Here is a 27331-nt window from a genome sequence, read left to right as displayed (position 1 = left end):
AAATACAGCACTTATATATGGAATTGTCAAAAAAATATTTTTAAAAACATTTCTTGGTCATTAGATAAAACTGATGATTTTGGACCAGGCGTGGTGGCACATGCCTTTAATCCCAGTACTTGGGAGGCAGAGGCAGGTGAGTTCTCTGTGAGTTCAAGGTCAAACTGATCTACATAGTGAGTTTCAGGACAGCTGGGGCTACAGGGAGACCCTGTCTCAAAAAAGAACCTGACCCCGAAAATTGATAATTTTGAGTTTCTGAGAGCTGGATATTTCCATGGTATATTTTTAGAATAATGATTTTGTATGTAAAAATACCACTTTAAAGAAAATACTTGTTTAATAAATCTATTTTAATCATTCATTTCAATTTTAGAAGTAAATGTTATACAACATTTGTATTTATTAAATGGGATCTAATTTGTTCTAAATGTTTGTTTTACAGATAGACTGTATGAAATGTGTTAATAGGAAGGAAAAATGAGAAAATCACCAAAATTTTACATCAGAAATTATTTTCATAAGGTACAGTAGGCAGTGTGCTTGATTATTCTTCTGTATACTGTATGGAAAGACTGCATCTCTATGTAAAAATGTAGAGACTACCCAAACTAAAATCACTGTGTTTATTTTTTAGTTGACCAATGGTAGACTTCAGTTTTGATGGACACAGCATAGCTTTCCAGTTTAAAACTTTTCCTTCTTCCATGCCTTCCTTTCTGTGACCAGCTTCTGACACAGTGAGAGGAAAGTAGCCCATGGGGACCAAATCCATGACACGTTTTAACAGAATGAGCTCTTACCAATGCCGAAGACATTTTGGCACCCAGCCATATCCCCTCATGAGCCTGGCTTGTCCAGACCAGCAGTGAACAGGCTTCACGTGCACGTTCTCCCTTATCTAATGAACTGCCTTCATCCGTGGACTAGCCTCGTTCCTTATGTTAGTACACACCCAAAGATCTTCTTATATTAAGAGTGCTATCATTTGTGGTGGTGATTTTTTAAATCACATTTGATTTATTTATGTATTTGTGTGTGTGTGTGTGTGTGTGTGTGTGTGTGTGTGTGTGTTTGCATACAGGTCAGGAGACAACTTGCAGGAGTTGGTTCTCTTCTTCCATCATGTGGGTCCCAGGAATCCAACTCAGATTGTGAGACTTGGCAGCAAGTCCCTTTGTCTGCTAAGCCATCTCCCTGGCCTAGCCTGTATGTGATAGGTTTTGAAACTAAACTTCTTCCACCTTTCCAGAAGACCCTCACCAAGGGGCTGCCCTGTGTTGAGGGACTGACTCTTTGATGCTCCAGGCCATATTGTTATCACCAGCTGCGGTCAGGAAAAAAATCTCCACCCCTGTGATGCAATACTGTACAATTAGGCACATAATGGGGATTTTATGCTTTTTCTCTGAAACATCTGGCATGTTCTACTTTCTAAAAGCAAAGCTTAGAGAGCCAGACCTCCTGTAGCACTTAATATCAATGTGCCTCTTCACATATTAGTTTTCTTATGCTTGTGCCAGGTTTTGAAACACCACATTCTAAATATCACCTCTTGAATGAGTATAAATTCAAAATGCCTGCCGGGAGGTGATGTGTGTTGGGGGGAACTAATATCTGCCCTAATCTAAATACCAAATGACTTTTAGATTGTCATTCTAGCCCGGCATTAGCATTGGCCCCGGGGAAAATTATTGTTTATGAATTCCTTTCAGGTACTCAGAATTAAGAATCAATCTGTTTACACTTCATTGCTCATATTACAGCTGAGTTTCTGAGATATTAGGACAATCAGTATAGTTATTACATGTATCCATGGAGGAAAAAAAAAGTTAGCAATAAGAAGTTTTAAATATATCTCCTTAAGCTCTCAGGAATAAAAGATATGTCACTTGGGGAAAAGCAAAACAGTATCTGGAGATGCTTGTGAGCCAAAACCTTTTTCCCTGAGAAAAGGTCTCCTTGAGGCAGGTGCTCTTGAGAAATAACTGCTGTTACTTGTCAAACTATCTTCATAGGATTTTATTCTCCCATAAAATTCACGTGGGAACAAAAAAAGAGATAATAAAAAGAAATACAAATGGCACAAAGTTAAAACTGTGAAGAAAACAAGAGAAAAATGTGGTTTCTGTAATTGGAGGTTTTATTAAGGGGTAAAATAGTGATTAAACAGAAATGTAGATGAGAATGCATATGCTGTTACTGGACATTAGCGTAATTTTGTTGGTTATGCTGAAAGCAATTATAGAATTACTTTGACTGACACATGAGGAGACGAATACACTGCAAAGTTAAAGCAAAAACATTCTCACCAAAAACAAATAAGGATGTTGAGATAAGGCATATGTAAACTTGCTAAGCATTCTCAATGTATTGTATGGTTCAAAATGTTGTGTTGAGTTTTTTTAAACCAATTAAATAATAACTGACACAGTCACAATAAAATCATAAGCTATGTAGACAACTGTCTGCACTCACACTTTCTTTTATTGGTAACATTAATGAAGAAATTGTCCTGATCCTTTTGCGCTGATATTGGTAGTCTGAGTCTGACATTAGACTCGATGGCTTATAGCAAGTTTTTGTTGGGACAGTTCGGATCTCAGAGACCTTGGTTACGGCTTGCTTCTTGAGCGCTCCTATGTCGTGGTTGGCTACAGTTGAGACAGTTTCCAAGGTGGGTTCCAAATATAAAATACTGAGTCCAGAGATTTTACTGTCATGTTCTACAACTGTGTGATAAATGGCTTGTTAGATTAAACAAAAACCCTATAATTTGTACATTTTGGTACTTTCATGTCACAATGGCTCATATCACAGAGCAATGGCCATACCATAAAACATGTTAGAAACAGATGGTGTCAGTGTGGCTATCTTTACGTAGGAGGACAGATGGTGCAAGACTTAGATTCAAACCCTGGAAGCTTTGAAGGAGTTGAATGACAGGACACTTTGTCCCTCTAATTTGAAGAGTAATTTGGTCCAAGCATAAAGAGAACCGTGTGAAACAATGTACAGATGGGAAAATATTCTATCTATTGTAACATGGCAGCCTGACTTACAGCGAGATACTTTTCTATTTAAATTCATAAGAAACTGTATAAATTGTAATAATATTATTCTAGTAAAAACATAAAGATGAGGGGAGAGATGGCTCAGCGGTTAAGAACACTGGTTGTTCCTGTAGAAGACCCGGGTTTGAATCCCAGCACCCACATGGCAGCTAACAACTGTCTGTAACTCCAGTTCCAGGGGATCCAACGGCCTCTTCTGTTCTCTGCAGGCATTGCACAACATGGGTTACACTTACCTACATGCAGACAATACACTCCCACATAAAATAAAAATAATAAAAAAATATTAAAAAAACATAAAGATGAACTAGAACCAGGAAAATTCCTAAGTGCAGAGTCAAGGATGTTAACAGGCAGAGCAGAAGCCTACAAACTGGGTTGTGGTCCTAGAGATATTGACAACCAAATACAGTTTCAAGAGGAAAAGGATAACGAGTCTCATGCGCTTCAACACAGCCTGAAGTAGACAAGTGTGTACTCTTTCTTTAAGGAACAACCCTGGGAAGAGTTAAGGGACCTTACATCTAGATGGATCGATAACCCTCCCAGGAGTAATCAAGACTTCAAGTTCAACTCTATGCTGCTGTGCTGTGCATCACGCTCAGAGAAATAAATAGAATATCCAAGCCTAAACCAATGAAATCTCTGGAGCATTCTGTGAAGGGAAATATAGGGACTCTTCAATCCTATGGCATAGACCGTGCAGAAGAACCCTCCCAGGGGATAATTGTAAACAGTAAAATATGAACCAAGGCAGCTCCCAAGAGGATGGCATAAGACTGGGGAGAAGTTGGTCGAAAGAACCAAAATTTCAGATAGGCAGGAGAAGTAAGTTCAGAAGGTCTAATATAAAAATTGGCAACTGTAGCTAATACTAAAGTATTGCATGCTTGAAAACTGAGATTATAGATGTTCTCATCAAAAATAAATAAGGATGTTGAGATAAGGCATATGTAAACTTGTTAAGCATTCTCAGTGTATGTGTGGTTCAAAACGTTATTTTTTTAACCAATTAAAAAATAACTGATACAATCACAATAAAATCATAAGCTACAAAGAAATTATGTCGTGAGGAAAATCGGTTGAAAACAAGAACAGCCTCCATCATGGAATGATCAAAATTGCATGAAGCAAGTATGAGCAATGTGCAAATTGGGGGGATGAAAATGACAGCAATAATGCTCTACTTCATAAATTCTAGCTTGCTGGATGTTTGACAAAGCTTATTCTATAATAAGATGTGTATTGTGAAGGCTCTAATTTTACCATTCTCTATGCTGACCTGGGAAAATTGCTCAGGCTGCTCTCAGATGAAACGCAATGTTAATATGTAATCTCCCCAATGAATTCTAGATTTATCTAGAACTTTGGTTATAATAAATTTTATTTTATATTATTTGAGACAGGGTCTCCCTGTACCCACAGCTGTTTGGAACTCACTATGTAGACCAACCTGGCCTCTAGCTCATAGATATCCACTTGCCTCTGTCCCTGAGTGCTGGGTTTAAAGGTGTGTGCCATCACACCCACTGTAAGTTTTTTTTTTTTATAAGTTCCTTTCTGATCACTACTCTAGAAATGCTTTGGCGATCACGAAAATGGTCATTGGCATCATAGAAATTATTGTTTTCCTCACCCAATCTCACATGTCCAAACCTTGTCTCTGACAGCAATATAAAGGGTGTGATATTCTGAATTACAAGATGACATCTTATTGCTATAATACATTGTCTAGATGATATGGTTAAAGTATATGGTAATTCATTAAATTCAGAGTTTGCAAACATAAGACAGTGAAGTTACATTAGAAACAAGAGTTCTGAGCTGAAAGTAATCATATGTCTTCCCTGTATGTCTGCAGGAGTACAAATAACCTTTCTTTTTCTTCAAAAAAAAATCAGCCTGGAGCCCAGAGGGGAGGCATTCTCAGCTCTCAGAAAAGGGAGGGGGGCGAGCTAACAAGGGGCTGCCTTCAAAGATGTTTGAAACCCAGGAGGTTTTCATCACAGGTTTTTGGCATTGGAAGGTCTTTGAAGATTTTTGGATTTTCACTTAACAGGTGGTCCTGCGCCTGCTGCTCGCTCTGCTGATCTGAAACCACACAACCCAGCATGGCTCCCACCTTCTTGGGTTTCTGGAGGTAAGGCCCCAGGAACCTCTCCCTTTTAATTTTTTTTTGTTTACACTCCGTGATTACTTTTCTCATGAGAGGGTTACAATTTCCCTTCTACTCTTTCCCACCCACTACCAACCAGCGCCCCAGGTTTTGAGAATCAGTGCCTGCCCCTCAATTATATCAGCGAAAACCTGAAACCACAGGTAGCGAGGATGGAAGTGTCCACTAGATGGCAGAATTGATTAAGCTGAATAGTGCCCTGTGCTTTGAGCCCTTGCGCTTCAGGTACAAAATCCAGATGGGCAGGAAGAGAATGCCCTGAGAACTGGCGCCTCCACTTTTTCCCCAGGGTGACTTCTGAGCTGCCCACAGGTGCTCTGAACTGCTCCTGGCCGCACTGTTTTTACATCCCACAGAAGTGGCACTTTAGGGAGTGACATAGTGTCTGGCAGTCTGTTGATGTGCTGCTGTCACTGGAAGCTAGGATCTCTGTGAAGGTTGTATTCAAGAAACGGTACCTCTAAAGTCATGGTTGTCCACCCATCCAGAAAGCCAAGCATTTCCTATTTGGTGTCTCAAGAGGAATACTGGCAGAACCTCTCATTCAGAGAATCATATCTACAAACTCCAAGTTCTCTATTGTGGGAAAGCAGCCTGGTTCAGGTCCTAGTTACTGGACAGGTGATCCAGTTTTCAGCTTGAGTTTACAGAGCTAAGTTATTCATTGTGTCATTTGAATTCAACAGCTTTACAGACTACTTCAAGACTGAAATGAACACTGAAAAAATAGAAGGAATTTAGAGTTCAAAATGTGTCCTACATTTTTTGAGCTCTAATTTGTTCATCTAATGTGTATTTATAAACTGATTTATTTCATTCAGCCAGTTCAACTTAACAATTTTGTGATGTTCAGAAAACACACACAGTACTGAAGGGTCTGAAGTTCAGTCCGAGCTTGTATTTGTACTTTTGCCTCTTGCAGGTAGCCTTTGTGTGGGCGACACTGGGATTCCAAGTGACCACTGAACTTACCAAATGCTTGCTCTCAGGAGAGCCTTGATTTCTTCATTCCAACTGTTTTACAACACCCAGGACCAAAATGCGATTATCAATTTTACTTTTCAGCTAGGAACTGAGACACAGAGCCATTAAGAGACTCATGAAAATTGAACAGCTAGACATTATCAAGTAGAAATGAAAGAATTATTCAGAAATTTTCAGTCTTCCATAGAAAGTTTCCTTATTAAACAATACATTCTTGTTTTCCTCTTAATTAAATTTGAACATTATAAACATCATATTACATGTTGTAGATAGGGTCAAATGTATGTATTATTTCTGTTATTTGTAAATAAATTTATGCATGCACTGAAAAGTAACTAGTACACACTATAGGCTATCTGTTAATTCACTGTGGTCTAGAGCATCAAACTCATCTTTTCCAGACAAACATGGACTAATGGGTTAGACTGTTTTATATTCAGAGTTTCGGGATGAAAGTGGACCTAGATATGAATGGTTATGCGAATGTGGCCAAACCATAGCTCATTGTCTTTTACTTTTGCAGTTGTGTAAGTTGGTGCAATTATAATTTCTGCTAGTGTTGACAGAATGTGCTATGGAGTGCTAGCATGATTGTAGATCTCCTATGTCTCCTACACTGACCCAACAGCCAAAGAGGAATTGAGAACTGCTGTGCTTGCTTTTTCCCTTAATGTTCTGCAATAATTTCACATTTAGAGAACAGTTTCAAAGAGATCCGAAGAGTTCTCATGAGCCCTGTCCTGAACAGCTTTAGTTGTCACCTTGACATACCTGGGTAGAGGGAGCCTCAATTGGTGAACTGCCTCCATTGGACTGGCCTGTGGTCATGTCTGTGGGGCATCTTCTTGATTACTGAGTGATGAGGGAGGCCCAGCCCACTGTGGGTGGTGCCACACTTGGGGAGGTGGTTCTGTGTTGTATAAGAAAGCAGGTTGAGCATGTGTCAGGGGAGCAGGCCAGTGGATTGTGCTCCAGCTCCTATCTCCAGGTTCCTGCCCTGAGTTCCTCCTACCTTGGGTTCCCCAGTGATAAACTGTCACCCTGGAGAGGTAAGCTAAATAAACCCTCCCCCCCCCCAAATTGGTATTGGTCAGTGTCTTTTATCACAGCAATGGAGAAACTAATAAATTCTTCATTCAGTTTTGACTCATGTCACTAAATATAGTACATTGACCAGAGTAAGACATTACATTTTGTGAAAGTCTATTAATTACACGCTAAATATAATATCCTGGCTGACAAATATTTCCACCATTATCTTTTGTTCTACCATACAATCTGGGACACCATGCTGTGTTATCCTTCCTTTCTCTTCTTATCTGATCAGTGTTGAAATGTGATAAGATGAAGTCATTTCCTTCACTGCCCATTTGTTTTGATATCAACCCTTGTAAAAGACAAAGGAACTCAATCAGATCTCATGATGTTGAGTCAAATGGGAAGACGCTTGTGTGTGCAGACTTTGGCCAGGACTCTTCACATTGGCTAGTGTCATGAAAGAAAATGAAGTAATTAGCCCATGACTTACTGAAGTGGAGCTGGGAGACTGCATGAAAGAGCGCTTCACTCACATAGCAAAGCCACAGAACTTTTGGATAGACTTGCATGTCCACACTGGCCACAAACTTTGTTCAGCTGGGAGTTTCTCAATTAATCAACCAATCAGAGTGGAGTCACAATTTAATGTTTCTGTTCGGCCAATGAATTGCTTCTGAAAACAGTTACTGTGGAAATCCTCTATTAAAATCCTTCTCTCCATTTGTGTAAAGGGACATTATTCAGAGTTGCCAACTAGTGCTCCCATTGCAATAGTCCGCTTTCCAAGTAAATGTTACTTCCTTTGAACTCTATGTCACCCTTCCTTTTTATTGCAGTTAACAGTGCCTTAAACTCACCCCCTAACTTCCCTGCCTCTTTACCTTGCTTAGGTGATTCCAAAAAAAGAACATTTAACCTCCTCTGTCAAAACAGAGCCAAGCCAAACCAAACCCCTCCAAGTAGTGCTTTGCTGTTGATGGGATATCAGAGGATTTTTAAAGCATTATTTTTTAAATTGCTATTTTCATTTCTTGGTTTACCCGATAAGTCAGTCAGCACTTCTTTAGAAAGATTACTAAAGAGTTCTCAGTACTACAGTGTCTGCTATATAGATCCAGGTGCTCTTGATTTGGCTGTTGTGTTTTGTTTCCTCACAAAGTTTTCCAGCATCCTGAGTCATTCAGGCTCAACACAAAAAGTAGTACAATTCTCTCTACCTCAGACAATAATGGTTGAATTGCATTGAATGAAAGTTTTAAAGGAAATTTCTAAACAAGCATTTTATTTTAAGTGCCTAAATGGGATCAAAACTACAAATTCACCTTTAATTCTATATCTAACAGGAGAGATCTTTGCTTGCTGACAACTGCTTATAAACAATGCACTCAACCGTCACTTGGGTGAAATGGAGAGGTTACATGTTTTAGTATTATAATTTTTGGTATAACTAATGAGGCTGCCAATATGTGATTAAAAATAACTTTCTGGTTTCTTAGCTGCCAGCTCTGTGCTTGAGTTATGCCCATGACAGTCACATAGATAGGAAACTTATATTAAAGCCAGAATCAAAGGCAGCAAGAGAGGGAATCAGCCTACATTAATGAACCATTGAAGCCTCTCTCCGCCATGGATGATCACTAAATCGCTGGTTAGATCTCTCGTGACTTTCCACTTGAGAGATGTGAAGAAAATGGCACATTCAGAGCAACAGCAAAGCCAGCCGTAACAACTTGTGAAAACACTGCCTAACACTCTGGCTGAAGAATTACTTCAGAGATGAGCTTGATAGATTGCTGGAAATATTCCTACCAAGCACTTGATTTTGCCCTGACCCTTGAAAGGGCAAGTGACGGTGTACAGAAGCATTGAGGAGACATACAACATACAACTTCTCAGGCATTAAAAACTACTTTGGTCGCAACAAGAGTTCTTTTATGGCTCAAGATAGTGAGGAGTGCAAAGTGACCTAAAATTATTGGTCTTTTCTCAAACTGACAATGTAGTTATGATGGCTGTTCTCTCATTCACTTGGGAACTCCCACACTGCAGCTGAACCATCCCCTACATCATGAAATAAACTAGATGGTATGAAACATCGGGCTAATCTCTGGCACAAATTAAGAGACTTGTAGCAGATCTGATTGTTCTTGCTTGTAATTAGAGTTTATATTACAGAAATAAAGTTTGCTTTTTTGTCTTTTTTAAAGGAGTTGTACCTTATTTTAAAGTAAGTTCCTAGTGCTTATTGTAAATCCATTTCCTACTCATTCAGACAGATATGCTGTCGTTTGCAATATAATTAGCATGTTTTCTTGGTCACATGATGTTAAGCATAGCACTTTGAAGTTGGAGATTCATAAAACTCATAATCTTCAACAGTTTTAGTATATAATTGAGGAGAGACGGAAGTGGAGGAGAGGGGAAACATAAATAGGCAAGAATGAAAAAGCATATTTTTATTTTGTTAAAATAAAATTTGAGGGGCTGGAGAGACATGGCTCAGTGGTTAAGAGCACTGGTTTTCCTTGCAGAGGACCAGGTTCAGTTTCTAGTACCCACATGGTGACTAACTACTGTCTCTAACTCCAGCTTCAGGGGATCTGATGCCCCCTTCTCTGACCTCTGAGGGCATTGCAAGACTGCATGCCTTATGTACATGCAGGTAATGTACTCATATATAAAATAAAAACACTAAATAAAATTTAAAAATTGAGGGAGCTGGAGAGATGGTTCAGAGGTTAAGAGCACTGGCTGCTCATGCAGAGGACCCAGGTGTGGTTCCCAGTACCCACATGGTGGCTAACAACCATCATAACTCCAGTTTCAGGGGATCTGACATCCTCTTCTGACCTCTGTGGGCACTGCTTGACATGGGTGCACTTACCTATATGCAGGCAATACACTCATACACATAAAATAAAAATAATAAAACATATTTTAAAGAATAAAATAAAAATTGGCTTCTGCAGTTTGTATTTCTATATTTGCTAGCTGTTTATCTGGGTCAGAGGAGACTCATGATAAGAGGACTTGTTAATAGTTAGATAAGAAGACAACCAACTTCTATACCAGTTGTATTATTCCAGTGTAGAGTTTTAATAATAGTCTATAATAGTCTAGTGTCTCCGTTAAGCTTATGGAAGCCATGAAACCTACACAGGGTTTTGAAGAACAGTTTAGCATCAGAATGTGTGGGAGAAGCTGCAAAGTAATTCTAAGAGATAAACGATGAGAATAAAATTCCAGAATTGCACAACTGTAAGATGTTTGGGGAATAATATTAGACATTTTGAATAGCAACATGGGGGATAAATATGCAAACATAAACATAAATAAACATAAATCTTTAATGTTTTTTAAGAGTTGGACTCAGCCTTAGATGCAATGGAAAGATATTCCCAGTACGTCAGTTCAGGAATGAATCTTTAGAGTACTATTTTAGGTGGTTAATTTTGAAATAAACATGAGTAGATGTGGAGGAAAAGCAGACAAGATGACAAACTGGAAATTTTTACAGCAGTCCAGGTGTTTAGCTAAATGGCTTGAAATAGGGCAGGAAGGTGGAAACACAAGGAGAGAGAAGGATATAAGTGGTAATTCAAAGCGGAGTGGCCAGATTCAAACTGGTGCCTAATCGGATTTTGGCAATCAAGCAGAGAGAGGAGTTGAAAATATTATACCTGCTCTGTGTCTCCAGATTGGAGTCAACAGTGAAAGAGTGAATTCAAACTGAAAACAAGACTATTGACAGCAGAGAGATGTTATAGAATTAAACTAAAAGATAAGGTCGCTGCTACTAAACTGCATAAAGGGGGTGTTACCTGACTATAGAAAATGAAGTCAACACAGCACCCATCAAGTACTACTTAGTGTTCTGCTAGTGAGTGAATTCTGTACAAAGAATCCTGAGTTTATAGTTATCTAAGTGGAGGTGGTCAAATGTATCATACTGGGTTATATCTGTTATGGTTTAGGTGTCAAATATTCTCTAAAAGTTCCTTTATGGAATGCTTGGCCTTTGGTACAGCAGTGTTCATAAGTGAGGCTTTGAGAGACAATTGGATCACAAGGACTCTAACCCCATCAATGGACTGATCCACTTAGAGATTTGTAGTGTAATGGTCTGCTATGAGGTGGTAGAAACATCAGTAGGTGGGGCCTAAGTAGAGGCAGTGTGTCATTGTAGGCATGACCTCGAAGAGGATAGTTTGTTCCTGGCCCTTTCCCCTCTCTCTTTGCTTCCTGGCCACCACGAAATAAGCAACTTCCTCCACCACACACTGCTGCTGTACTGATGTACTGCCTAGGAACAGACATAAATATGCAACACAACCAAGTAGGTATGGTCAGTAAAACCTCTGAAACTATGGATCAATAAACTTTCCCCTTTTTAAGTTGGTTTATGTATGCAACATGAAAGTACTTTTTACACATGTCATTTAACACAATTATGCTCATTTTAGAAATAAGAAATACTGCAATTAATAAAGAATAAAATTGGTTTTCTGATTCTGAGGCTGGCATCCTTTGACTAAAACATCTGTACCTCATTCTTAGCATGGTCAATGGGAAAGTCAGCTTTGAATATTATAACCCTTCTGAATCTTGGTTCTTATCACAGAAATGTATAAATGTATAAATGTATTTAGATCATAAGGATGTTGTAAAGATGAAACAATTGAATAAACTGATATGAACTGAATCTTATTAATTAGACTTAGTGTGACATGAACACTCATTTAAATGTGTGCTATTTGAAAGAGGCTACTAGGAAATGGCAAATGACCGACATTCTCTAATTGTCAGATTTAAAATTTCTAAAACGTGTCTCAAATATTTTGTCCATTTGATTTATTTATGGAAAAATCCCAACAGTATTGTTGTCTATTCTGATTAGATGAAAAGTTTTTAAATATCATTTTTATTATTTTCGACAGTTTCATTTTTGTACATCATGTTTGTCATCGTATCCCTCTCTCCTTGCACTCCGTCATCCTGCTTACACTCCTGCTGAACACCTTCCTCATCCCACCCAGTCCCTCTCCTTCCTTCATGTCTTTCTTTTTCTTTGTGCAGCCGCCATGAGCTCATGCTTACAATGGCCATGTCATACCCAGAAGAGAGTGTTTCAGGGCACTCTTCCCCACCCTCCAGCTCTGCAATCTTTCCACCCCTTTTCCATGATGCTCTCTGGGCCTTGGAGGGGGTAATATAAACATCTTGTTTAGGGCTGATTGCTCAACATTCACATATTACCAGTACTTTGACCAGTTTTAAGTCTCTCTTTAATCTATTGCCATAAAAGGCTTCTCTGACCAAGTCTGAGAGCTGTTCTAGTCTACGGTTATAAACATAAATGTTGAGAAAGCAATTAACAACATGTCCAATTTAGCAAAATATCAGTAGTAGAATCTCCCCTATGGCCTGTGATATTCCTAACCATAAGTTTTTCAGAAAATTTACTTTTTTATTCTTTAACAGTTTCAGACATGTATACAGTATATCATAGTCACACCTCAGGTATCCTTTCCTCCCCTTCCCACTCCCTCTCAATCTCTCCTTGTCAGCAAGTTCTCCTCCTACTTTTATGGTTTTTTTTTTTTTTTCTAGAAGTTCACCTGGATGATTTACATTTTCTGTAAGGCACAGGTGAAGGCACACTGGGGATGTAGAAGAGTAATGTACAAATGATGGAAAATCTTTTGGGGCCTGGGAATGAGAAAAGTCTAATGTCAAAGCTTGGGTACCCAGGACCATGTGGGTAGTCAAGACAATCCCTGATCACCAAGGGAGGTGGGAAGTCCATTCTTGAGACTTAGTTGTCCTGTAATTCGAATCTGCAAATGACAGAAGCTCCCCCCCCCCGGCCCGGTCCCCTGCATAAGTCCAACAGAGAAGAATGTAACCACACAGAGAAGGTTGAAACTGCTGCCCAACACCAGGAAGTCCTCTATCCTCTAGTACCGTAAGATTCTGACTGGACTTATAATACCAGGCATGCATTCCCTCTCATGGAGTGGGCCTCAAATCCAATCAGAATGTGATGGGCTACTTCTGAAACAGTCATGCTACTACTACACCACCGAGCATATCTTGCCTGATATTGTAACACTCATGGTCTATAGCTGGGTAAGATCTTGATAACTTTTCTCCCCCAGCAGCCTGCATAGCACCTTCCAGTATTATATATGATAATTAATAAGGAGGAAACTTCCAACTTAATTTCAGATTGGTTTCTCTGTGTTGATTGATAATGTGTGTTGTTTTCACAATAGGGTCTTACCATCTAGTTCTGGTAGGCAATCAAGGACAATGACAACATCACGTATCGTTAAGGGAAACTCTGGGAGCTCCTTGCCAACATCTTACAGGGAGGTATCCCATATCTGGCATTTGGATTTTGACTTATAATCCTATGACTTAGGCACCAGGTTAGCTACTCATTTAGAGTACCTCCTTTCAAGCTTCATTTTTTCCCTTTACATAATCATTTTTAGTTAGCTTTTAAAGTAATAGGTTTTTCTATGGCTTTTTCATATATTCTTAGCTTTGGTTGACACTCCCCATCATACCCATTCTCTGCCCCATTGTTGTTTATAAGGATCATTTAAAAATTACTACAAAATTTATTTATTTCTAAATATATCTCTTAAAATTCCTAGACTATATTATACTAGCATAGCTTTTTCATAAGGGCCATGTGCCTAAAATGCTTACAAATATGTTGATACTTCCAAAATATGGTTATTGTTTTATGCCATAATACTATGTTTATCTTCCATGAAAACCTGCTGTACTCAATAGCCATCTATATGTTAATGAGAGAATAGTAGTAATAACTAATAGATCTGAAGAGCTAGATCTGTATGTGACCATCAGAGCCAAATCAAGACAAAAGTGCAAAGGGACAACATAATTCAGATCTGAGGCTTTCTGTTTCTTAATTAGTTTCATGGTAACTAAACAATTATTAGAACACACAAAAATCTCCATTTTTAATTCGATAGAGTGAGGACGTGACCTAATTGAATTATTGGTGTGATAATATATGATTGGTATGATTTAGCAGATGATGACATTATTGCAGACATTCTTTCCTCAGAAAATAATGCCTATTACCGCCTCCTGAGGTGAGCAGGTAAGCTATAAACCTAGATTATTGTGACAAAGGTCTGAAAGAAGCATTTGTTGTTTATAAGAGGAATATTTAGGGCTGCAACACTAGAGGTGTACTTATGTAATTCTACAGATAGCTCAAACAATATCAATATTGAATTTCCTTAAGCTATTACATAATTTAGCTAAATATTGAAGAGGAAATCTCCTGTGTCTTTGAAAACTGTAAGTTCTAATGATGGCAATTAAATGGTCATCTTGGGTCTTCCTTTTCAAGTTGTATTATCTTGTAGAAGGATTTTTGCAAGCTGTTGTTTTAGCAGAATAATCCTCTAGCGTTCTGCAGCAGGAGAAGCAAAGCCTATGCTATTTTAATATGCATTTTGGAGAAAATATTACATGTTACCTTCTAGTGGGGTAGAAAGAAAGAACTAATCAGAAAGTTCTATGATTTGCAAAGAAATGTTTACATTGTTATATATTTTTATATGTTACATGAATTCAAAATCAATGTCATAAATACCTGTGATATATTTATTTGAACGTGAGTTATTTATACTACATAAGAATACTGGAAAATAAAGAATATTTACCACATGTTCATTCTGTAAAAATTATATCCAGGACTGAAGGAATGGAATTTTGTCTATCCTGAGATTATAAATGATTATCTATTACAATGCCAAAAAATCCAGTTCTCATTCATCTTATTCATTTCTTGATTTCTTATTTTAATACTCAATTTCTATACATTCTAGCAAGCTTTTTATCTTGCTTTCGTCTTCTTTCTGTTATGTGTCTTTCGAGACATACTATTTTTGATTTTGTATAGCCTGGGTTGCTGGACTGGCCTCAAACTCATGGTCCTTTTCCCTCTACCTCTTGAGTGCTAGGATTACAAAGCTGTTTTGGTAAGGTTTATTCATTATTTTTATTTTTGTGTATGTATGAGTGTATTGCCTGCATGTATGTAAGTGCACCCATGTCATGCAATGCCCACAGAAGTCAGAAAGGGATGTCAGATTCCCTGGAACTGCAGTTATGAATGGTTGTTAGCCACCATATTGGTGCTGGGAATTGAACCCAAGTCCTCTTCAAGAGCAGCTAGTGATCTTAATCACTGAACCATCTCTCCAGTCATTGACAAGTTTTTATATCCATGTGTACATTGTGTTTTGAAAGTTTTTATACACATACACATGTGTTTATTTAATTGTTACAATCAATCCCAGTTATAAAGATGAAATGAGACACACGGGTCATCATAAATAAAATTATGTAACATGAGAAGGTGCTGAGAAGGAAAAGAAGACTTTATTAGCTCAAGATAAGTATAAGCTGCAACTATTTGGGGATTGGAAAATATATTCTCTCTAGATAAGAGTCTCATCAAAATTAAAATTTACCAAGGAAAGAGAGTAGGAAAGTGCCAAGAATTAGAATCCATTCCTTAAGACATAACTTTTTGAGATACTTCTTCCCAGTGAATTCAGGGCTGTTCTTATCTGTTGATTAGCTATGGCTATAGGGGGAAAAGCCTGAGGTCTCTACATACAAATATGAATACTAAAGTAGATGCTATGGATTATCCAACTTGAAACACATCAGGTCTTAACAAACATTTGTGAATTTGCCATACCACTTGAGACTCCACCATTTTAGATACAGTCCTTAGATGATAAGGTGTTTCTTTTCTTCAAGAGTCAATGACTAGGAAATTCTGATGCTTTAAGTCTGGGTTAGGGCTTGAGGATTCATATTCTAACAAGTTCCCTAATAATATTGGTCTGCCAGATTGCAGATTAAGCCCGTTACTGTGGACAGAAAGTTTTGGGATTCAAATGCAAACTTCCATTTATCAACAAATAAGACAAAAGCTACTCTTAACTTTAAACAGAGAACCCTTTCTTTGCAGTGGAAGAGAACTGAATGTAAAGACTCATGGCTGCACCTGATGCGGAGAATAAAAGAAACGAGGGCTCAGCCTTCCAAAACACATTTATCTTACATTAAGCCTCGGGAATCATTGTGGATGAAGAGGTAGAGATTGTAAAACTCAGAAGATAAAGAGAAGGGTTGAAAATGCCATCTTCTAAATACAACACAACCACGGCAATCATGAACTCACAGCATTTGTGCCTACTGGCATTGTGGACCCACACAAGTCAGACCCTCCTAACAGTCAGCTATGGAGAGGTATGGTGGGTTGGTTGATAATGTCCTCCACAAGCTGCATGTATTTGAAGTTTGTCCCCAGTTGGTGATGTTGTTGGGGAGGATCATGGAATCTTAGGAAGTGTGAACATGTTGGAGGAAGCAAGTCACTGAAGGCAGGCTTTGAGGGTTCATTAGCCATGCCCCACTTTGAGTTTCTCTGTCTCCTTCCTGTGCCTACTTGAAGATGTGAGTGCTTAGCTTTCTGCTCTGGAAGCATCTGCCACCGTGATGGACCTATCCCTCTGGTAAGTCCAGTAAACTCTTCCTTCTATAAGTTGCCTTGACCATTCATGGTATTTATCACAGCTACAGAAAACTAACACAGGGGATATGCATCCATAAGACCCTAACACTCACTGCTGATCTTTGGTAGCTAACAAATTTGGGGAGAGGAAGAGACACTGTATCCAGTTATAGATACACTGATTAGCCCACGGGCTTTGATGATTCCAGTTCCAAACTCAGGGTCACACAGATGGCCATAGTTAAACACTGCAGGATATGAAACCAAACAAAAATCAGTATATGGCAAAGAGATTTGGGGAGGGAGGAGGCTGGCGTGGATGGGAGGGAAAAAAGAAGGGGGATATCAACAACTAGAATAAAGTTATAAACACAAGGATATGTGAACTCAGGGCACCCACTCCATCATCTCTCAATCTCAGTTTATAAAAATCTGATCACCGGTCAAAAATGCGGAGACTAAATGACTGTAGGGTGGTGACCAGCTATAACTGATACATGTACAATGCAACCTCTATGCCTAAGGGTCAGGGAACTTTACAAAGAGGAGGCACAAAGATTTTCAGAACCAGAGGAACAGGATGCTTACTGCTGGTTTATGCATTCTAGGCATAATAAGGACACTGCATCCATGAACTCTCCAAAGTATGGTAGCCTAATGACATCTGTACTGTGATAAACCAGTTGGTATGTCAATGTGAATGGGGGTAGTTTCACAGGTCCCACTTCTAGATGAAGAGCTACAGACAATTAATGAATGATAAGGGAGGCAAAATTAGGTTTCTCCCCAGGTACTAGCTTCTTGATAGGTAATCTAATCTCAAGTGGTCAGCCCTAAACACACGTACATATCAGCACCACTAAATGGATTTTGTATATATACAGATGATATAGATATAGATATATAAAGATAGATGTATATATAGATACATAGCTAAATAGATATATGCATGCATACTTATGTATGTATGTGCATGTAATAATAATCAGAGAACAAGAAATTGAGAAGGAGTTGGAAGGATATGAAAAGAGTTGGAGAGGGAGAGGGAGAGGTAGAAATGATCTAAATACAGTATTTGTATATGAAATTCTTTCTGTCTGTCTGTCTCTCTCTCTATCTGAACCATGACCGACAGCTTCTAGACTTCAAGAGATAGAATCATGGTTTCTCCTCATGTAATGAATGAGCAGATTGCTCTAGCTAAGCATTTCTTTAAGTGATGACTCCTTATGCCAGTTCTTCGTTGGTCATTTTCAGACCCTTACCGTCAGTACAAACTGGTAGCTGGAAGCATTTTCTTTCTGGAAGATTTTCTCAGGTAGGTGAAAATTTTTAGTTAACCCCTCATTTAATTATAAAATATATCATCAAAACTTAGTTGCTGCTAAGACAAATGTCCTAATGAGAAGATATGGGGGCTACTAAGGAAAACAGAGTGTTTAATTTAAACATTTTAATCATGATACACTCATTAAAACTTCAGTTCTTATGTGACTTTAGTCATATTTTGATCTCTAGATAGACTGACTAGACTCCAGTGGATGAACTTGCACTAGACTCCAGTGGATGAACTTGCACTGAAGAACGACTGGGGACAAATGCTTGATGGGATAGGATGTCGGAAGAAATGAAGTCAGGTGTGTGGGGGGGGACATGGATGGGGGAGGGCATCTAAATTTGAATAAGAACTGTTGTATGAAATGTGTAAAAGCACAAAAAAAAATTTTAAAACAAAAAATTTCGTTCTTTAGGTCAATTCAGAAATAATTTGGATACTCTGTTTTTTCGTAAATCCTATACACTTGATAATGAAATAGAGTCTTTAGCATGTGCCACCTGGATAATCAATGTTATTCTCTTTCTAAAGGAAAGAAGGAAGAGATTCAAACTTTAGTTTTCTATTTTGCTATCATATTAATAAGAGTCAAAAATAAAGATTAAATTTAAGAAGACTCACTACTTTCTGAAGATTTTGCTATGTCATCTGGTTATCAAAGTGATAGATTTCCACTTCATATTTAATTCTCTTATATCTTGATTGTTCAAGATATCTTATATCCTTCATCTCTTTTTGGACTCCCCAATGATTTGGTCTCCATTGTAAAGTGTCATATTACCCAGCTTTAGGGCATCAGCTTTATTTCTTACCCTTTCAACATTTGCTTATGCATTTGCAAAATGGCATCAATTTGATCTCCAAGAAAGAGGTAAGATTTCATTTTAGCATTACATGTAAATGAGAAATTTTGACTATCTTTTGAAAATTAAGCAGTTCATGATTCATGAATCAATTTTAGCAATTATATTCCCAGATAAGGAATATAATGTTCTGAAAGAGCATTATAGGAATGCTGCTCTTGGAAGTACTTTTAAGAACAATAACATCATAAACAACTTGAGATATGCAGTCCAGAAACATGCAGGATTTTCTATCCATTCATTCCAGAAGGTATATTTGCAGATTCCAACAATTACCTGTTGTTTACAATGTCTTTTGTTCACAATGGGACAAAAGGTGAAAGAAACACAGGCAGAGACTCTGATTTCTCAGTTATATTTAGGGGAGCCATATTAGTTGTTCTACAAAGTGATTTATCTGTGATGTCTTAAATTTTGCCTCCTGTACTTACTTCTCCACTGTTCGTGTGTACCACCTGCAACTTCAATTATGTTTCATTGAAGTCAGACTAAAAATGTGGTGCTAAGGCCCATCATGATAAAACTGTAATGATTTGAGCAGCTTGTCAATAAATTGAAGGAATAGCTTCCAAGTATATACATTAATTAATTAAATTAATAAAGCATCTTTCCATTATCATGAGCATGCCTTCAGGTAGTTAGTAGGCTAGCTTCTACTTAGAGATTTATATTCATCTACCAGATTGGGATTGTGAGAGGTGAGGATAGTTGTGTAACATGATAGTATTTTCATGATTTGTTCCATTATCTCCAGTGGTCAGGGGAAAGATTAGGTTTCCAGCTTCTTAGTACATATAAGAGGACAGAAAATATATCATCAATCCTATTGCACTGTCAGCGTGAGCTGCAGACTTGCAATCTGACTTCTAGAGGTTGAGGTTATGTACCAGCCTATTCTGGAGAAACCCTACACCTACCAGAAGATCCCTAAAGGTGATACAGAGCTTAAAACCCCAAAAGAGTATCCATAACGCAATGTGATCTTTGAGAAAATGAGATCCAGGTGGTAGACTAAGCTTTGGGAAGAGCTAGAGACTGGTGACAAAAACACTAAGTCATTTGTAACACGAGTTATCTTCTCTGCATTAGTGGGCATTTCTTCAGGGACATGAAATAAATATTTGATCAGAATGCAAAACAGACAAGTACATCAATGAAGAAACAGAATAGAAATTCTATTGAGACCTAAACTATCTACGAGGAATCCAGGTGTAAGTAAAGGCAGCTCAGTTCAGTGGAGTAAAGATACAATATTTTAAGAAATTCAATTAGACCAAACAGAAGTAATTTAGACAAAGAACAAAGTTTGATCTTTGACCAAACAAGATCGTAGGATAAATCTATAGAAGATTTATTTGTAAAAGAGAAACAATGAAAGTGCTAGAGGAATGCCTAGGTTGATTCTTTCAAAATGTTAGACTGAAAATAAAAAAGCTTAGTTGTAATCTATAATGCAGAAGACATAGAAGAAATAGTTGACAACTTTTTTACATAAAATTAAAAAGTACTCCCAAGATAAAAACCAAATTCAAACAACAAACTTCACATGCAAAGTTAAAAGACAAATGTCAGGCTGGACAGATGGCTCAGCAGTTAAGAGCACCAACTGCTCTTGCAGAGGACCCAGGTTCTATTCCCAGCACCCACATGAAAGCTATGAACTGTCCTTAACTCCAGTTCCAGGGGAATCCGAAGCCCTCTTCTGACCTCCACTGCATTGAACTACATGGGTGCACTCACATACCTGCAGGCAATACACTCATAACATTAGAAAAAAGAGAAATAATAAAATAAATATAAAAAAAGACAAATGTCAAATTAAGGAGACATTTATGTCATATATCAGACAAAAGGATTAATCCTTTTAAGGTATAAACAGTGACTAGAAAGTGAGATGAAATAGGCAACAACAGATCAAATGGTCAGTTCCCAGAAAACAAAATATAACTAAGCATTAAAAAAGTGCAAGAAACTGAGAAACATTTCATAGTCTATCCTAAAGCTATGTGATGGTGATGATGATGATGACGATGATGATGGAGATGACAACAATTATGAAAAACGATCATAGTGGGCTGGGGGTATAGCTCACTTACAGAGCACTTGCCTAATGTGCATAAAGCCTCGAGTTTAATCCTCAACAAGGTAAATTTAATAACCACAATCTTTTAACCCATTACTTCATTTTATCCTCAAAACAGCCTATAGGGTAGGTGCTGGAAAATGGGAAACTGAAGTTCAGAAGGATAATTTGTTCAATTTTTTCAGTGACACTGTTATAAGGGATTGAATGAGCTTTTGAGAATGAGATTGGAGGGGCCCCCGAGCCCAAGTCTATAGCCTTTACACAATTTTTGTACAATTAATAAACAATTGCAAAGTAAAAAAAAAAAGTGTAATGAAGCCTCTAACAAGAGAAATGTAAGTTGAAATTAGATACCTTTTCTAGTATTTCATATATTGTATTAACAAAGCTAAAATGTTATTATCATGCTCTGTTGATGAGACCACTGAAAAACAGATACCTTTAGATATTTCTGGAAAGAGTATAGGATATTGCCATCCTTTAGAAGGAACTAGATAACAGCAATCAATATTGCAAACATATTTCTGCTTTAACCCAGAGATTTGCTTCTGAGAATCCAGACTAGATATACTAAATGAACCAAATGACACAATACAAAGTTAATCACTATAAAGTTTCTTAAAAGAGCAAAATGACAGAAATAAACCAGGAAATTGATTGTAGGGGGCATATTATTTATATCAGTAAATTGGAATACAGATGTTTCTTGACTTATGATGGGTTTATGCCCTAATAAGTAAATTCAATGTAAATTGAAAATATTATAAGTAAAAAATGAGTTGATACTCCTTACCTACTGAACTTTATAGCCTGCCAAGACATGACACTAATGTATCAATTTTTCCCCTTGTGATCTTTTGATTGATAGTTTCTACTGCCCAGCTTCTGGAGAAACTACTGTACCAAATACCACTAATCTAGAAATAGCTCAGAATTTGAAATCTGAAACAAGTATTTTCTATTGAATCTGTTTGGCTTTTGTACCATTTTAAAGTTGAAAATGTGGAAGTTGACTAGCTGTTGGGTAGTATGCACTATAAATCTACAAAGAAGAGTTAAGGGCTCATTGAATATATACTGAAAGAGATGCACAGACAAAGTGTTAAGTGAAAGAGCAAGGTCAAACAAGTAGCAAGCTGTCTTTGGCATGTAAAACAAGGAGGAGTAGGAGTATATTGAATCAACATACACAAAAACCCATCTGGAGCTAATGAAACTACTTTCTTAAGGAGATAAAGGGCTAAGAGGGATAAGGTAAAAGCATGAGGTTTAGTATCTGTGGTGGTTTGAATGACAATGTCCCCATAGAATCCAAGTATTTGAAAACTTGGTCCCCAGTTCATGGTGTTGTTTGGGGAGAGTCTTGGAACCTTGAGGAGGTGTGGTCATTCTAGACGAAGCATGTCACTGAGGGTGGGCTTTGAAAGTTGAAAGCCACATCCCACTCTCAGTTTCTCTCCCTAGTGCCTGTGACTTCTTGCAGATGTGAGTGCTTAACTTTCTGCTCTGTCTCCTACCATGGCTGCCGCATCATGATGAACTCTTAGCCTTCTGAAACCATAAACCTATTAAACTCCTGAATAAGGTGCCTTGGTTGTGGTGTTTTATCACAGCAACAGAAAAGTAGCTAATACAATGCCTGTTAAAAGTAAAATGATGTGAGATAATCACTTTTCAGTCTCATCTTTTCTCAAATCAAGATGAAGCTTTGAAGTCAGTGTGAGCTTGATTTTTTTCTACAGCTCATGTATATAGTGTCTTCAGCAATAAAATCTTACCATCAAGTTCTGGTGCGTAACTGTGGTGGTTTGAATGAGAATGTACCCCTTAGGCTCCAAGTACTTGGACATTTTGTCCCCAGTTGGTGGTGCTGTTTGGGAGGTCTTAGAAGGTGTGGCCTTGCTGGAGGAAGCACATCACTGGGGACAGGCTTAGAGAGTTCTTAAGCCTTGCTGAATTTCTGTCTCTCTCTGCTTCCTGTGCCTGCTTGAAAATGTGAATGCTTGGCTTCTGCTCCTGCTCTGGGGCCAGCTCAACATGTCTCCCTGCCATGTTGAACTCTAATCCCTCTGGAACCTGGAACAGTAAGCTCAAATAAACTCTTCTTCCTTTAAGTTCCCTTGGTCACAATGTTTTATCACAGCAACAGAAAAATAACTAACGTAGAAGTTGATACCAGAGAGTGGGCTGTTGTTGTGAAGAAACTGACCATGTGGCTCTTTGGAGGAATGTGGAAGGAAGACTTTGGAAGTTTGGTCTAGAAAAGCCACTGGTTGCTGTTATCATAGTTTAATGTTCTAGTCTACTAGGAGTCTGGAAGAAAGTAGTGCTGAGAACAATGTATTTCCAGAGGGAAATAAAGACTTAATCAGCCATTGGGACATTTTGGTAGTTTGGCTGCTGGCTGCATACAGACTAAGAACTTGCCTGAGGATAAGTTGAAAAGTAATGGACTAATTTGTGTGATGGAGGAAATTTCAAGATAGCCTAATGTAAATGGTGGTGTGGCTATTAATGATGAATGCTAGGCAGATCTACAGTGAAAAAGAGCAAGTGGGGCAGAAAGAAATGCAGATTGTACAGTTTGGAGAGACAGTGAGCACTAGAAAGCTTAAAAATGTTGGAGCCAAGGCATGTGATGAAGGAGAGGCTCCCTTTGAAAAATAAATTAAAGTGATTAAGGAGAAGCCTAGAGATTTGTACTTAAACAATGGAAAGAATACCTTCAGGCCAAGACCACACCCAGCTAAGCCAACTTGTAAGAGGAAAATGTCTGAGGGGGTTTCTACTCCTAGAAAACCACAACACAGAAAAGCTGTTGGTAAGGTGGATGAAGTGGGCCAGAGTCCACCCCAGGCCAGCAGCTAAACTTGGCAGTGTTGTTCACATGGTACTGGCTATAAAGCCATGAAAGATATAAGAGTGAAGAGGTCATCCGTTGTTCCTCTGTGGTTTCAGAGAGCCACCAAGGCCAGGCAGCATGCAGTAGGGGCATCCCTGCATAAAGAAGGCCCTGACAGGCTATTGTATGAAACTGTGTAGGTAAAGCCTAGTTGTCAGTGGAGATTCCAAGAAGTCTTTGAAGATGATGGACTGTGAGACATCTGCCAAGGAAAGCTGCATACAGGGACTGATACAGGGAGTGGTATCAGTCCAAGAGAGAAGTGCATGTTGCCCTCAGCAAAGCTGCAGGGATCTAAGCCCTTTGGAAGTAAAGTCCCAGCCATCGGACACTGAACTGCAGAATTTGGTGTTTTCCCTTCTGGGTTTTGGTTGTGTGTTGGTCTGGTCCTCAGTATACCCCTATTCTTCTCTTTTGAATGGGAATGTGTATTCAGTTCCATTGTATGTTGGAAGTATGAAATTTATCTTTTGATTTTACAGGAGCTTAGAGTTAAGAGATTGCCTGGAGTCTCAGAAGAGATTTTGGACTCTGGACTTTTGAATAATATTGAGACTGATAAAAAACTACAGGGACTTTTGAAGTGGACTAAACACATTTTTCCTTTTATATGGTCATGAACTCTTCAGAGCTGGGAGCAGAATGTGGTGGTTTGAATAAGAATGGCCTCCATATACACTCCAAGTATTTGCATATTTTATCCCCAGTTGGTGGCACTGTTTTGGGAGGTCTTAGAAGATGTGGTCATGCTGGAGGAAGCACATCACTGCGGGGTGGGCTTGGAGAGTTCTTAAACCTTGCTAGACTTCCAGTCTCTATCTGCTTCTTGTACCTGCTTCTGTTCCTGCCCTGACCACCTCTAATCCTTAAACTAGAATCATAAGCTCAAATAAACTCTTCTTCCTCTAAGTTTCCTTGGTCATGGCATTATCACAGAGACAGAAAAGGAACTAATGTAGTAACCAAGAGGAAGAACAATGGACAGTATTGTTTGAGGGTCTATGGGACCCTTTGTCAACAGTTTCAAAAGAAGTCCATCCCTGGTACTGGGTTTTTATTTTGCTATGCTATGGTGTCTAATAAAGGAAATATCTAGGTGGTGGTTTGAGAATGTCCTCCATAGGCTTTAAGTATTTGAATATTATTGTTCTCAATTGGTGGTGCTGTTCTTGGGGATTTTAGGAGGTAAAGCCTTGTTGAAGGAAGCATATCACTGGGAGCAGACTTTAAGAGTTCTTAAGTCTTGCTGGATTTCCTGTCTCTGCTTCCTGTGACTGCTTGAAGATGTGGTCACTTGGCTTTCTGTTCTGGCCACATCTGCCACAGTGCCTCTCCTGCCATATGGACTCTAACCCCCTGAACCATAAACTCAAATAAACACTTTCTTCTATAAGTTGCCTTGGTTACAGTGTTTTATCACAGCAACATAAAAGTACCTAATACATTCTGACTGTTATAAGGTAATTCCTTTTAATCTTTTATAATGTGTATGTGTAGACTTTAAGAAACTTCTATAGTGGTAGGTTTCCAAAGGGCTTCTTCTAAAGACTTTTAGTGTTAATTATCCTTCCCTGTACTCCTTTCTCTACCCTGCTCTTCCATTCCCCACCCCAATTAACCCTTCCTATACTTCTGCCACCGAAGGCTCAGGGATCATTGCAGTAAAGGGTCGGGAAGATTTTAAGAGCCAGAGGTGATAGATAACCACAAGGTAACAGAGTTTTCCAGACAGCTCATATGAACTCACAGCAATAGTGACAGCATGCATAAGTCATACTTAAGTTTAAGCCAGATAAAATCCCAACATAGACATGGGGAATTGGGTAAGAAACCCAAACCCTACTCAAGGCACTATTAGAGACTAATGCCCATCTCTTTTAATGGTGTGAGTCTTGGTAGGTTGACCAGATGGATTCACATTGAAGGATATTTGGGGACACAAATTTCAACTTACATTTGGGCAGGAGGGATAGTATGGGAGGATACATATAGGAATTTTAAAAAATAAAATTTTAAAGGAAAATAAAAAAGAAATCATCTGAAAACTATGAAAAAGAAAAAAATTTAAAACTATAAGGTTTAAGAACTTTAGAGATTCATATTAGTATGGCTATATTTAAAGTGAAAACATCTTGAAGACAACCTAGTAAAATATTCTAATCTTTTAGTATAATGTAATGGAACAAACTAGTGAATTACTTGAATCAGAGTATTTTGCACAAATTTATGGCAGGCCTCTTTCATATGATTGTATTTTAGACACAAATGTCAAAATATCACACAGAAAACTCTTAGCTGGTGGCTCATTTTATTTTAATCACTGGAGAATACAGATTTGAACTTCTTCCAGAGCTCAAGAATATGGTAAGAACTGTAGATCAAGGAGCCCTTAGATTAAAGCCATGAGATCATCTATTGATTTGTCAGCAAATACTGTGAACTTCCTATAAGACAGCCAATGTTAGATGAACTAAGACAATATAAGTCTTGAAACTTAAAGTATTTCATGATACAAAGGTATCAAAATACATAAATAGCTTACTGAACATATTGTCACACAATGGAAGCATTTTTAAAAATGAGGCACTGTGTTCCATATTCAGAAATAATAAATCATTTTCCTCAAGTAACAAAGCACATAAGTCTTATATGTCTAGTTTTGTCTACTCTGGACCCTTTACTCTGCGCTAGTAAGGACCCCCAGTGCAGGTGTTAGTTCCCAAAAGATATTTACATCCTGTTTACTGGTGCACACTGGCTGTGTGGGTTTAAATCTATGTTCTACAAATATTTAAATATAAGTACAGTCAAGTGAAAGAACACTTATCAAATGCTATTGTCACTAAGGACACAGAGTCCCCTTTCCACATTCTTGGTTTCAATGATAAAATAATTAAAAAAAAAAACTTAGAAATGTACTTTGGATGATATTATCACAATTAGAGAAAAAGACAGGACAGGCAAGCCTGAGATCTCATATCTTTCAAGGAGGGAGATGGAAAGAAAGGAAAGTTGCACTTTGCCTGACGTATAAGTAAAAAGATTCACCTTACAGAACAAGAAGGGGATGCTGGATAAAAAGAAAAAAGTGCGTTTCTGGGGTCGTTAACCATATGATTTTATTGAAGGAAGCACAAACCTCTTCCCAGCCCTGGGTGACATGGGCCTTGCGTATGAAAAAAATGTTCCACTCTTTGGGCCAACCAAAGAGGAAATAGTCAACCTTGTTTTATTTAGTTTAACCTTGTAGTCAGCTAAGAGTTACTCTGTATGGCAGAGAATGTGTTAGGGTAGG

This window comes from Nannospalax galili, unplaced genomic scaffold (genome assembly GCF_000622305.1).
Source record: "Nannospalax galili isolate Female #2095 unplaced genomic scaffold, S.galili_v1.0 scaffold140, whole genome shotgun sequence".
NCBI classification, from domain to species: domain Eukaryota; kingdom Metazoa; phylum Chordata; class Mammalia; order Rodentia; family Spalacidae; genus Nannospalax; species Nannospalax galili.
This window is presented reverse-complemented; position numbering follows the sequence as displayed.